Below are 12,967 nucleotides of genomic sequence, written 5' to 3'. Positions count from 1 at the left end.
AGGTGGATGAAATTTTTTTGGACAAATGCACCTAAAAGCATTTCTATACAAACATTTTGTCAAGTTAACATCTAGGTGTGCTCCGCTAACCATTGGGTAATAGCTAAAGTAACAAAATCATACTCTCAAAAATTCAGGTATGAAATATAATAAAGTGGGATAATTTAAGTGTGTGTTTCCTTATAAAACTAAAATAACAATTATGTAAAATAGCATAGGATTATTTTTCAAATTCATAAAAAAAATATATGATTACTTATTTTGAAAAATAAAATATTATATATAATTTTTTAAAACTTCACATTGATGGAAGGTTGTGGAATTATATTGGGTGTTGTTATACTATTATATAAATGGAAGATTTAAATCACCAAATATAAAGTAGACATTGCATATGATGAAGGGAGGGATATATGTTGTTTAAATTTGAGGTAGAGTTTGATTTATAAAGTATGAGAGATGTAGATACTTTTCACACTATTATTATGGATAAACAAGTGGAACGAATTAATTCCAAAGCCTTGTGCTCATTAGATTCTTCCAAAAATATTATTTTGATCACTAATCATACAATTATAATTTTATCCTTAGATCAGACAAGCCCGTGCCATCACAAGCTCAACAATTTGTATTATAGCATATTTTATTTCGACAAACACTATTTGTCACCATATAACATATAATATTCAATTAAAGAATATACTATGATATATACTACTAATTAGATGTTTAGATATAATGTTTATTATAAAATACTTATTAATTTATTTTAATAAAAAATTATTAAATAGATCACGCATTCATTTGTGTCTTTACTTATATTCTTCTTAATTTAGTGTATAGAGTTTAGTTTATGCACGGAAGATTAAAGAATAATATTCACAAAATAAGGTGGAAGTGTGGAAATCGATAAGTCATTAGAATGATTATAGCACAAGAATACGTCTAATTTATCCTGACTATTGGGATAGTATAATTCTTATTGCTTATGCTAGTACATCTTCTATTTACTGAACGGACCAAGTAGCGATAAGTATTTTATATTGACTTAATAAAATAATTCTCTTGTGTATTAAATGTACTTATACTCTTAGTCCTTATATAATTATTATTAATTGTGTTTATTACTTATTATTTTTGATTTATTAAATGAAAAAGGGTCAAATGTCCTTAAACTATGTGAAATTGAACAAAAAACAATCTCTATCAATAGTTTGGTCCGTAAGTGTCATGTTGTTAATAGTTCGATCCAAAAATATGCTTATTGTTATTTTTTTATTTCTTTTCTCTAGTAAATATTTTATTATTATTTTTTTCTTTTATGGGGCAATATGTATGATAAATTGGATGATAACAATATACACTATCAAATTTATAATTAGTTGATGAAATTCATGTATCGATCTAGAAATTGATGATACATCTTTATGAAAAACTTATACATTTTCATGTGTAACACTTGATCCATGAAAAACGTTAAGCGGAAGTATAAAGGAAACAATTTATATATTAAATTCTTAGTAAGTCAATTTTATTGATTAGTATTTAAATCTCCACGACCCAAAAATCGGATGTGATTGCATCTGTCTTATTCCACCATTACAAGTTAGCCTAACTAACTTTCTAAAGCAGTAATTGTGGAAATAAGAAAAGATGGGGAGCTAAAAAAATCATTAAGTAGAAACTACAAATATAAACATAAACCTTCCCAAAATCCTGGTGTCACATGTGCAAGCCACTAGATAAATAGAGATTTGATGAAAGTACAAATTTGAATGTCTCCGGTTCTAGAATAGAATAAAGACATAATGTAAAGGGTATTTGAAGTCTTCTAGAGAAACTAGCAACTACCACACATACTCCTAAATGTAAGCCTTGGACACTGATGCAGGATGGTGATCAGGAAAAATCGAGTCTGTCACCTACACAAGTCTAGAAAAGAAAGGAAGTGATACAAAAACAACAACACGTACTTAGCGAGTGCCCCTAGCTGACCCTAAACAAAGAGGTCACGAACATCTTAGACCCTAACATACCATCCAAACCTCTAAATACTACAAACTGCAAAAACGATCAAAGTTCAGCCCATCCTAACAATCACAATAGTAACAAAAAATATAATGCAATAGAAGTAATTCAATGATTTAAGCAACACCATTTGATTTTCAACAATATCAATTTGACTTCCTCGATTCATTGAACACAATAATAATAGTTCACTCATAGACAACAATCAATGATAATAAGGTGCTAGAGAATGATGCATGTTTGTCCTACCTATACACACCTACTGCTTAGTGGCCAACTAGAACCTATGGGGGACATACAAGTCTGTGCACTTACCCCAGCGCCGGTCACGTCCCTCGAAGTCATATCATAACATCCTTATTGTGGGGAACATCCCTCAAAGTCATATCCTCTTTACCTTTCTTTTTAGTGTAATTCCATCAATTTCTCATAGTGTCATTCACATCAAAGTTTTAGCACCAAGACAAGTAAGGAAGATCAAATGCATAATATGTGTTACACCCCACACTCTTAAGCTCAGAATATCTCTTAAGCTTCGTAGAAGTTATCATGTGAGCCAGATAATCTATGACACTATCAAACAAATCTAAGGAAGGGAGAATGTGATACCCATAGTAGGAAAGGTTGGAAATAGGGTCATGAGAAGTCAGAAGGAGTTGGAGGCCAAGTAATGAGTTGTAGGACTCGACTTACCTACATAAGCTATTAACTTAGAAGTATTACATACTTAAGCTACTTGAGTACATACCAAGCTTGCGTAGCAAGGATTACCTAGGTTCTTAAAATAAGACGAGATTATGAATCCATGAGGGAGAGAAGAAGATGATAGGTGGCAGCAAGAAAAGAGTGTCACGTGGCAGCAGGAGGAAGTGCCATGTAGAACCAGCTGAAGCAAGGAGGTGACCCACCAACCTTCTTGGGAGGGTGGACCCCACTTCCACGTGACAGCATATGAGTGGCTGCATGGGCTGAGGTGGCATCCTAAGGGGCTGCCACATGTCACCCCTAGGGAACTTCCATATGTCACTCTCCAAGGAAGCATATATATATACATGTAAAGATTACTATTATCTCATTTTCACTTCAGCTTACACTTAGAATTTGAAAGAATTTGAGGAACAAAAGAGAGGAGCTACGGCAGCACCTAGAGAAAGGTAAGCCTCTAATTTTTCTCCGTGAATTAATTATCTAAGGTGTTACTCAATCACATGGAGGTATATATATGAATATTATGATGAACAAAGAGTCATTTCTTCAGCCTCATACTTAAAGAAAGGAAAACAAATCCTAAGAGACTAAGAGAGAGGGGAACAACTTTGGCCAAGAAAAAGGTAAGCTCTAACTTTTGTTCTGTGAATTAATTATCTAGGGTATAACAGATGAAATGAAGATGTTAGTAATGTAAATTTATGGTTTGGAGCAATACCAAAAGGATACAAACAGCCCATCAATTTTCAACATGTTAAGAGAACTTCTGAGGTGAATTTTGGCAAGCTTTGGCCAATTTCGGGTAAGGTAAGGATTTTTCTTTTAATTTAGAGTTTATCGTATGGTTAGGGAGTGAATTGAACGTCTTATATGGTACTGTAAGTATAAAAATTACACAAGGATGCTTGATGTTAGAAACAAGCTAAAGTAAGGCCGTCATAGTTAAATCAAAGTCGAGTAGGGTATTGTGGTTGTTGTGCTGCGCTTGCAGGTGCTTTTATTATGTGTTGTAGGGATGGAAAATGTTCCAAAATGTGTGTGGGATCTTTTTGTTTCATCCATATAACTCTCTGTTACGTATGGTTAAAGGTTTTACGAAATAGAGATTAAAAACCATATTTTGGTATCGTAGTTTTAAGCGAGTTGTTTAGAGTTTGTGATGTGTAATGTGGAAGTGGTTTACTTGTATATATGCTTCTGATTGTTTTTGTTGGTTGTCTGCTAAGGTTTGGGGATTAAATTAAAAGTTCTGATAGGGCAAGTTATAGAGGAGATGCTGCCCGATTTCCGTTAACTCCTTAACTAACTAATAGACAAGTCGAGACTAGTCGAGAAGTGTGAACAAGGAAGTAATTCCTATAGATAATGGGTGGTAGGTTTAGGGGATGGAAAGTGGAAAGTTTCTAACCTTAGTATTACTTTCATGTTAAATAGGTTAAAGAAGTAACGAAGTGAGTCTGGATGCGATTAACCCATAGCAGGTATGTAGAGCTATTCTTCTTTTCTTTCGGCATGTCCTAGGTATAAGTTATGAATGGTTTATATATGAAATGTGGGGATAATTCCACTCATGAAACTCCAAGTGTAATTCATAGACTTTATTCACTTTGTGATGTTAAGACTCCTGTAATAGTTGAGTTATTGCCTTTTTAGGGCTCCTAGATCATGAACAGTAGTATATGTAAAGCCTGTCTCTTCTTCTTTTCGGAATGTCTTAAGTATAAAAGAAGTGGTATATGATATGAGATGAAGGTAGTTCTAGTTATAAGCTCTGAGTATGAATCGTGACTTTTATTCACTACTTGATGTTAGAATTCTTAAAGTAGTTGAACTACTACCCTCGAGTCTTCTATCTGATGAATAGTAATTGAATGTATCATCTCTTATTCCTAAGGTATTTGTGATGACAAACATCTCTAATTCTGTAAGTTGATTAACCTTGTCTCGATACATGTCTACGATTCCTAAAACTCCAGTTGATATGATCCTTAACAATATGTAGAAGGTACTTAAGATGATTAATACTCTAGTCTTCAAGTGATGGTTCACTTGACTATTTCATTGAGTCTAAAATAATGACTTGGTTGCATATGGTTTCTCACTACTCTACTCGTGCACACTGTAACCCATCTTCCTCCGAGTTCCATAAGAGGGCTGGGAATACAATTGTCCCTAGATTTACTATTCGTTCACCGAGTCTTGAGCCAGCTATATATATGTATGAAGTATACGAGGATGAAATACTATATATGGTGAAGTAAAGCATACAATGACGCCGTATGTGATGATGCTCGTCACGGCATCCCAGGCCGGATATATATATGATGATATGATGGAAAATATGGATTAGGCCATACGTTCTTCAACGTTGTTTTAAAATATGAATCGATTCGTACGTTCCTCGACATTGTTTTAAAATATGGATTGGGTCATACATTCTTTGGCATTATTTTAAATTATAGATTAGGCCGACCATTCCTCGATATATTTTACTATGTGATAATGGTACTGGGTCCCATAGCGGGTCGGGTATGGTATGATATGTACATCACTCTTTCACCAAGACCCTCACTAAAGGGCCAGATATGATAGATAGGCATACATATGAAAATACAGTGATGTACTTGTAATGTATAGAATGATGTCGTATACGATGGTATGATATCGTATACGATGATATAGTAACATTGAGTCCCACAACGAGCCGGGAGTGATATGTGAGGATGATATGCATGCCCTCTTTTAATAAGATGCAAGTATAGTAAATTATTAGCTGTCATACTGGTTTCTTGCATCCCTATTTCAGTTGTTATCTCAATTATGTTATGTTATGATTTATATACTCAGTATATATATTGTAATGATCCCCCGTTCTCTGGGGGGCTGCGTTTCATACCCGCAGGTACAACTGTTCCTTTTAGAGATCTGCGAACTTAGAATTTCCACTCAGCTATGTTGGAAGTGCTCCACTGTTTCGGGGCCTAACTTTTGATGCTAGTCATTTGATGTATATATTTGTTTGTTCAGGGGTACGACGGGGGCCTTGTCCCTCCATTCAATACAGTTAATACTCTTAGATGTCTATAGAAATGTGTATGTGGGTTGTTTGTGAGTTTGTTCAATTGTAAATGTTTTTATGTTATGGCAGCCTTGTCCGCTTACGTGCCCTTTTATGATATGATATGGATGAAAGAGGCTATATGTACATGAAAATATTATTACCCACTCGGTCTTTCGTGTGTATAGTTCTTATATTTGATAGTTAGGTATACGGGGGCCAGGTCGGACCCCAGTCGCGTCCTACAGGGTTAGGTCATGATAAAAGTGGTATCAGAGTAGTTTGTCCTTGGATTGTCTACAGATCGTGTCTAGTATAGTCTTATTTATTGGTGTGTTGTGCACCATATCTATAAACAGAAGGATATAAAACATTTAGAATGTTACTTTTTTCAGATCTAGGATCGTGTGATAGAGCTGAGTCATATGGAGTGGAATTTCTCATACTAACATCTGATTTTAGCAGGAGGACAACATCAATAGAAGAAAGTAACTGACAATATTGGAAGTTACGAAGCACGCGGGTAAGTAAAGGCACGAAAATGATACGTCAGGTAGGGTGTTGAAATACCTTTAACATATAAAGTGGAAAAGTGAAAGGAAAAGTATACAGGAAAGTGCAACAGGTGCAGTTCGAGTGGACATATGAGGTAAGTCCATGTTCATACTGTTAATTTTGGGCGCCCTGTGTGACTGTGATATGATATGATGTGAATATGAATGTTGGCCCTATGAGGAATTGTTGGCATCTTCTGCATGCAGGTGTTAAGATAGTAAGAAATACAGAGGAAACTCTGCCCAAATTTTCCTAAAAATAAGAAGAGAATGAGATATAGGGCTGTAGTATGTCTTGAAAGGTCGTGCCTACAACAATGATGAGATTTGTTTAAACTATGAGTATGGATGACCTCGAAAAATGAGTTAATTAGTGAATTGACGGCAATAGAAACTAGGAGGTTGATACTGGTATGGTAAAATGAATTTGGAAAAGACTTATGACCCTAAGAAGATGATTTAGGAAAGACTGATAGATCTAGATAAAATGATATATTGAGGCACCGACTGAATTAATACGCACTATGATGAGTTATAGTTAAAAGAAGTAACAGTATGATTAAGACAAGAGTACAAAGGAAAAAGAATTGTGACGGATATAAGGGGTTAATAAGACAGCTTGTGAGACATTAACGATAAGACTAACTAAGAAGGATAAGTAACCCATAGTAAGAATTGTGAGGAAGGCCAAGTAGTGTTATACCATGGGACTGAATACAAACACGATCCCATGTAAATGTAACGAAGATTGTTATAAGAATAAGTAAATCTTAGTAAGGGAGTAACTAAAAGGTATGATGTGGTCCATATGATTGGAATATAAATATAGGTGTGAAACGGAAAAGTGAGCTATGGAATAAATAAGGAAGACTTATCAAGTTCTGTAAGGAATGTTTCGAATAAAGGTTATATGACGATGGAAAGGATAGCTAGTGCAAGGAAATAAAGAATAATATGGCATTCCTAGTGCACAATCAAAAAATGGACATGAGCTGGAGGAATAATAAGGAAGTTCTAACAGAGGCACCCAAGATAGAAATAAATAACTGAATACGAGGACGGAACGAAAGGAGAATGTATAGTTATAAATATAGAGGGGTAGTGCAATAACATGGTGTTAAGGTAGACCTATTATTGAGGCAAGCGGGATATGCTGTTGAGAAAGTGAGCATCGGGCGTACGATAAGGATGAAAGCTCATGAGGCATAAAGAAGTATTGTGTATATGTGATTCGACTACCAACAATTAGACTGGATCAGCACCTCACGATTATGTTAAGATGTCATTCCTGGGCGATCAGCACCTCACGATTATGTTAAGATGTTTTACATGGGCAATCAAAGGTATGGATGATATAAAGGAAGACATAGATATAGTGCAGTATACCAAATGTGTTGGAAAAGAATCATATGCATTTGAAAATTTTGAAATAAGGGCATAAGGTAGGACACAAATAGATAGTGATATGGGAACACCCTAAAGGGGGGAAGTGGCTTCAAGTGAGATACCATACTAGCATGAATTTACAAGATCTAAAAGCCAGTAGTGAACAGATAGAAGCTATGATACCTAAGACGGTGCTGAAAATTATTAGTAAGGACCTTGAATAGTATAACATCAAAGAATGAGTGCATACAAAGGGGATGAATACGACAAGAGAACCATAATGAGAACTTAAAGATATTGTAAGGGATATCTAGGCTACACTTGACTAAAGGTTAATATGTTGGTAACAGAGTTACTAGCTACTGACATTGTGCTATATAAGTAGCAAAAGAAAAAGGATAACAAATCTCTCCTATGGTAGAATATGAGAGAACTTAAGAGTAAGTAAAGGAGGCAAAACAGGTATGACAAAATAAACTGCAACTATGTGTCAGTACAAGGAAATATGCGGAGCAGAATAAACCAAGGGAAGGACAGACTATGATTAGGATTGAACGCACTCTCTATAAATTGTGCAAAAATAGTTATGCAACCTACAACTATTTGTATGATAAGGATGAGATCAGGTGGTTACTTGGTAAAAACAATAAGAATTCAATAACAACAAGTTGATTGCAATATTCTGGATACCTGAAAGAAAAGTATAAGATAGCTTGAGGCAAAACTGGTGAGACATGACTAGTATTGAGGGTAAAAGCCATAGTGAGCCCTGACATCAACCGAAGGAAGTAAGAAATAATATAGGGTCTGTATGAAGACTAGTGTGGCAATGCTAAGGCATTTTTTAGGCTGATCTAAGTACCTACTAAGGTTCGTGTAAGGATAGCAATATGATGTGGGGCAAGAGAACTAGAAACAAGATCTGAATGGAAGCATAGTAGAATATGCCTAGAGTATTGCAAGTTGGGGTAAGAGAATTTGTATGATAATGTAAACAGAATTTGGTATCAGAAGCCTGGTAGCCTATTGCAGGAAATGGAAATCCCAAGTTGGAAATGAAAAGTAGTTAATATAGATTATAGTATAGGCTGACCTCGCATCCTATAGAAGCATTAGTTTAGATGGGTTATGGTAGATATGATGACAGAATCAACCCATTTTCTTCCAGTTAGGAAGGCATATTCAGTTGAGGGTTATGCGAGATGACATAGTAAGGAAACAATAAGATTTCATGGAGTTCCCAAATCTATTATCTTAGATAGAGAAGTTTAATTTATAGCTAATCGCTGGAGATCATTTCGAATGGGATTAGGAACACAGGTGAATTTAGTACGACATTTCGCCCTTCGTTTAATAGATAGGCCCAGAGGAGATCCAGCAAGTTATTGATAAAGTAAAGCTTATTCAGGAAAACTATTAACAGCCCAGAGTTAGCAAAAGTCATATGTAAATAGTTGACGTCGACCTTTTGAGTTAAAGTGGATGAATGAGTATTTGTGAAAGTGTCACCAAGGAAAGGTCTAATAAAATTCGATAAGAAGGGGATACATTGGTCCTTATCAGATCATTCATAGAATAGGAAAAGTTACCTATGAGTTGGACCTACCATCTAATTGGAAGCAGTACATTCAGTTTGCACGAATTAATGCTCCGCAAATATATAAGCGACCCTCCCAGAATATTCTCTGTGGATAAGGTCCACATAACTGAGAAGTTATCCTATGAGGAGCGACCTATCACCATCTTGGGTCATCAAATTAGAAGGTTGTGAACTAAGGACGTGGCTCCCATCATAGCGTGTGATGAGACAAAGATAGAGAAGAAATATCTGTGTGGATTCCCTATGTCTACAAGTAATCTAAACTCCTAAATCAATGATGTTTATGACTAGGAGGCCTATAGATGACAACTGGTATAGAGAATTCCCAAAGTCCTGGTAAGACCTCATAAGATTAATTAACATTCGAGGATGAATATTCTAAAAGGAGGAAGGATGTTACACCCCACACTCTTGAGCTCAGAATGTCTCTTAAGCTTCATAGAAGTTATCATGTGAACTGGATAATCTACAACACTATCAAACAACTCTAAGGAAGGGAGAATGTGATACCCCATAGTAGGGAAGGTTGGAAATAGGGTCATGAAAAGTCAGAAGGAGTTGGAGTCCAAGTAATGAATCATAGGACTCAACTTACCTATGTAAGCTATTAACTTAGAAGTCTTACATACTTAAGCTACTTGAGTACATACCAAGCATGTGTAGCAAGGATTACCTAGGTTTCTTAAAATAAGATGAGATTACAAACCCACGAGGGAGAGAAGAGGATAACACGTGGTAGCAAAAAGAGAGTGCCACATGGAAGCAGGAAGAAGTGCCATGTGGCAGCAGCTGAAGCAAGGAGGTGACCCAAGTGCCTTCTTGGGGGTGGACCCCACTACCATGTGAGTAGCCTCATGGGTTGAGGTGGCGCCCTAGGGGGATGCCACATGTCACCCCTAGGGGACTGCCATATGTCACTCTCCAAAAGATCATATATATACATGTAAATATGACTATTCTCTCATTTACACTTCAGCATTCACTTAGAATTTGAAAGAATTTGAGGAACAAAAGAGAGGAGCTACGGCAACACCTAGAGGAAGGTAAGCCTCCAATTTTTATCGGTGAATTAATTATATAAGGTGTTCCTCGATCATGTGGAGGTATATATATGAATATTATGATGACCAAAGAGTCATTTATTCATCCTCACACTTAAACAAAGGAAAAGAAACCCTAAGAGACTAAGAGAGAGGGGCGACAGTTTTGGCTAAGAAAAAGGTAAGCTCCGACTTATTTTCTGTGAATTAATTATTTAGGATATACCATTATGAAATGAAGGCTTTATTAATGTAAATTTATGGTTTGGATTAGCACCAAAAGGATACAAACAGCCCGTCAATTTTCAGCATGTTAAGAGAACTTCCGAGGTGAATTTTGGCAAGCATTGGCCAATTTTGGGTAAGGTAAGGGTTTTTCTTTCAATTTGAAGTTTATGGTGTGGTCAGGGAGTGAATTGTACGTATTATAATTGCACAAATATGCTTGACGTTAAAAACAAACTAAACTAAGATCATCATAGTTAAATCAAAGTCGAGTAGGGTGTTGTGGTTGTTTTGCTGCGCTTGCAGGTGCTTTTATTGTGTGTTGCAGGGATAGAACACGTTCCAAAATGTGTGTGGAGCTGCTTTTTTCAGCCACATAATTCTCCGTTATGTATGGTTAAAGGTTTTACGAAATAGATATTAAAAACCCTATTTTGGTATCGTAGTTTTAAGCGAGTTGTTTGGAGTTTGTTGTTACACCTCACCCTTTTAAACTCAGAATGTTTCATAAGTTCCTTGGACATTACCATATGAACCGGATATGCTACGACACTATCAAATGACTCCAACGAAGGGAGGATGTGATACCCCGTAGTAGAGAAGGTTGGAAGGGGAATCATATAAGAATCCGGAAGGAATAGGAGGCCAAGTAACGAGTCGTAGGACTCGACTTATCTACGCAAGCTACTAATTTAGAAATCTTACATACGTGAGTTACTTGATTACATACCAAACTTATGTAGCACGGATTACATAGGCTCTTAAAATAAGACGAGATTACGAACCTACGAGAGGGAGCAAAAACTAGTTTCCGAACTTACGAAAGTGAAGCAAGCAGGTGACAAGCAGGCAGGTGACTCACCTACTTGGGATGGACCCCACGTTGCCACGTGGCAGCCCCTAACTGGTTGCATAGATATGGTGGACCAATCACGGCTGGACACGTGTCACCCTAGGGGGATGACACGTGTCACCCCCATAGCCACCCTATATATATATGTGTATTGTGACTAATTATTTCATTCCTAGCCAGAAAATCAGTCCAAAACATGGAGAGAAAACGTGAAAAATGAAGAAGGGAAAGGCAGCCATGTCTGGAAGAATTTAAGGGTAAGTTCTTCAATTTTCTTCCGTGAATTAATTATATACGGTGTACCTTAAGTACGTGGATATGTATATATGTATTTTAAGACCTTCATGGAAGTAGAACTCCAGCTTTGCAATTGGAATTTGGAAGAGAAAATAAGAGAAAACGTTAATTAATAAACCCGTTTTTGGAAGGGACAGTGGTTAGTAATATTGGTATAACTTCTTGTGTACAGATTCTTTTCGAGTGATTTAATATGTTTTGGAAAGGTATTTCGTGGTTCTATAACTGTCATTCAGACTCCAAAATCCAGTTCTACTTGTATCAGCTTGAAAAGTGGTGATGAAGTGTAGAGGAGGTACTGCTCAAATTTGGTTTTGGAAATTCTACACGGACAGCTGTCAGTATTTTGGTCATATCGTTTTGTACAAAATTGATGTAGGGATGATTCAAAATTTTTTGCGACCCTAAGACATATGTATATAACTTTCATGAAGGGCGTAAATCCTGTTTCCCTCCATTACCCCTTCGAAACGAAGCGACAAGGTAAAACAGTAAGCTGTCCAGATTTCACATTTTGGATAGTTTTGGCAAGTTTGACAAGTTTAACGTAAAGTAAGGTTTCTTCTTTAAATTTGAGATTTATGTGTTCTGATGGAGCATGTTACACGCCCTATTGGTGGCTGGAAATATGAAAATGGCTTAGAAATACTTGGCGTTCGGAATAAACTAATTTGTAGTCGTTATAGTTGAATTGTTGTCGAAACAAAGTGTTGTTCTTGTGAGTTGCTCTGCAGGGGTGTGGCTTGTTGTTGCAGGGCCTAAATATGTCCTAATGTGGGTTAGGGTGCTGATGGTAGAAGCCACATGACCCCTCATTATGTATAATTAAAGGCGTCACAAAATAAAGGCTAGACGCCCTATTGAGATATCGTATTTTTGGAATAAGTCGTTTGGAGTGTATGTTGTATATTGTTGGTATGAATTGCTGCAGGTTGTTGTTGTTGGTTGGATGTAGGTCTTAGGGACCTAATTGGAAATTCGGATAGGGCACATTATAGGGGAGGTGCTGCCCAATTTTCGTTAACGCCTTAACAAACTAAAGGACTAGTCAAGGAAACAACTAAGGCAATAGATTCCATTAACATTAAGGCGTAATCCAAGATGCTGGAAAGTTAAGAGTAGTTGATATTCGTATTACTTTCATATTGAATAGGTTCGGAAGACGACGAGACGAGCAGGATAAAGGGTAACTCCCAAAAGGTATGTAAAGCTTTCTCT

This window comes from Solanum dulcamara, chromosome 6, assembly GCF_947179165.1.
Source record: "Solanum dulcamara chromosome 6, daSolDulc1.2, whole genome shotgun sequence".
Classification (NCBI taxonomy): domain Eukaryota; kingdom Viridiplantae; phylum Streptophyta; class Magnoliopsida; order Solanales; family Solanaceae; genus Solanum; species Solanum dulcamara.
This window is presented reverse-complemented; position numbering follows the sequence as displayed.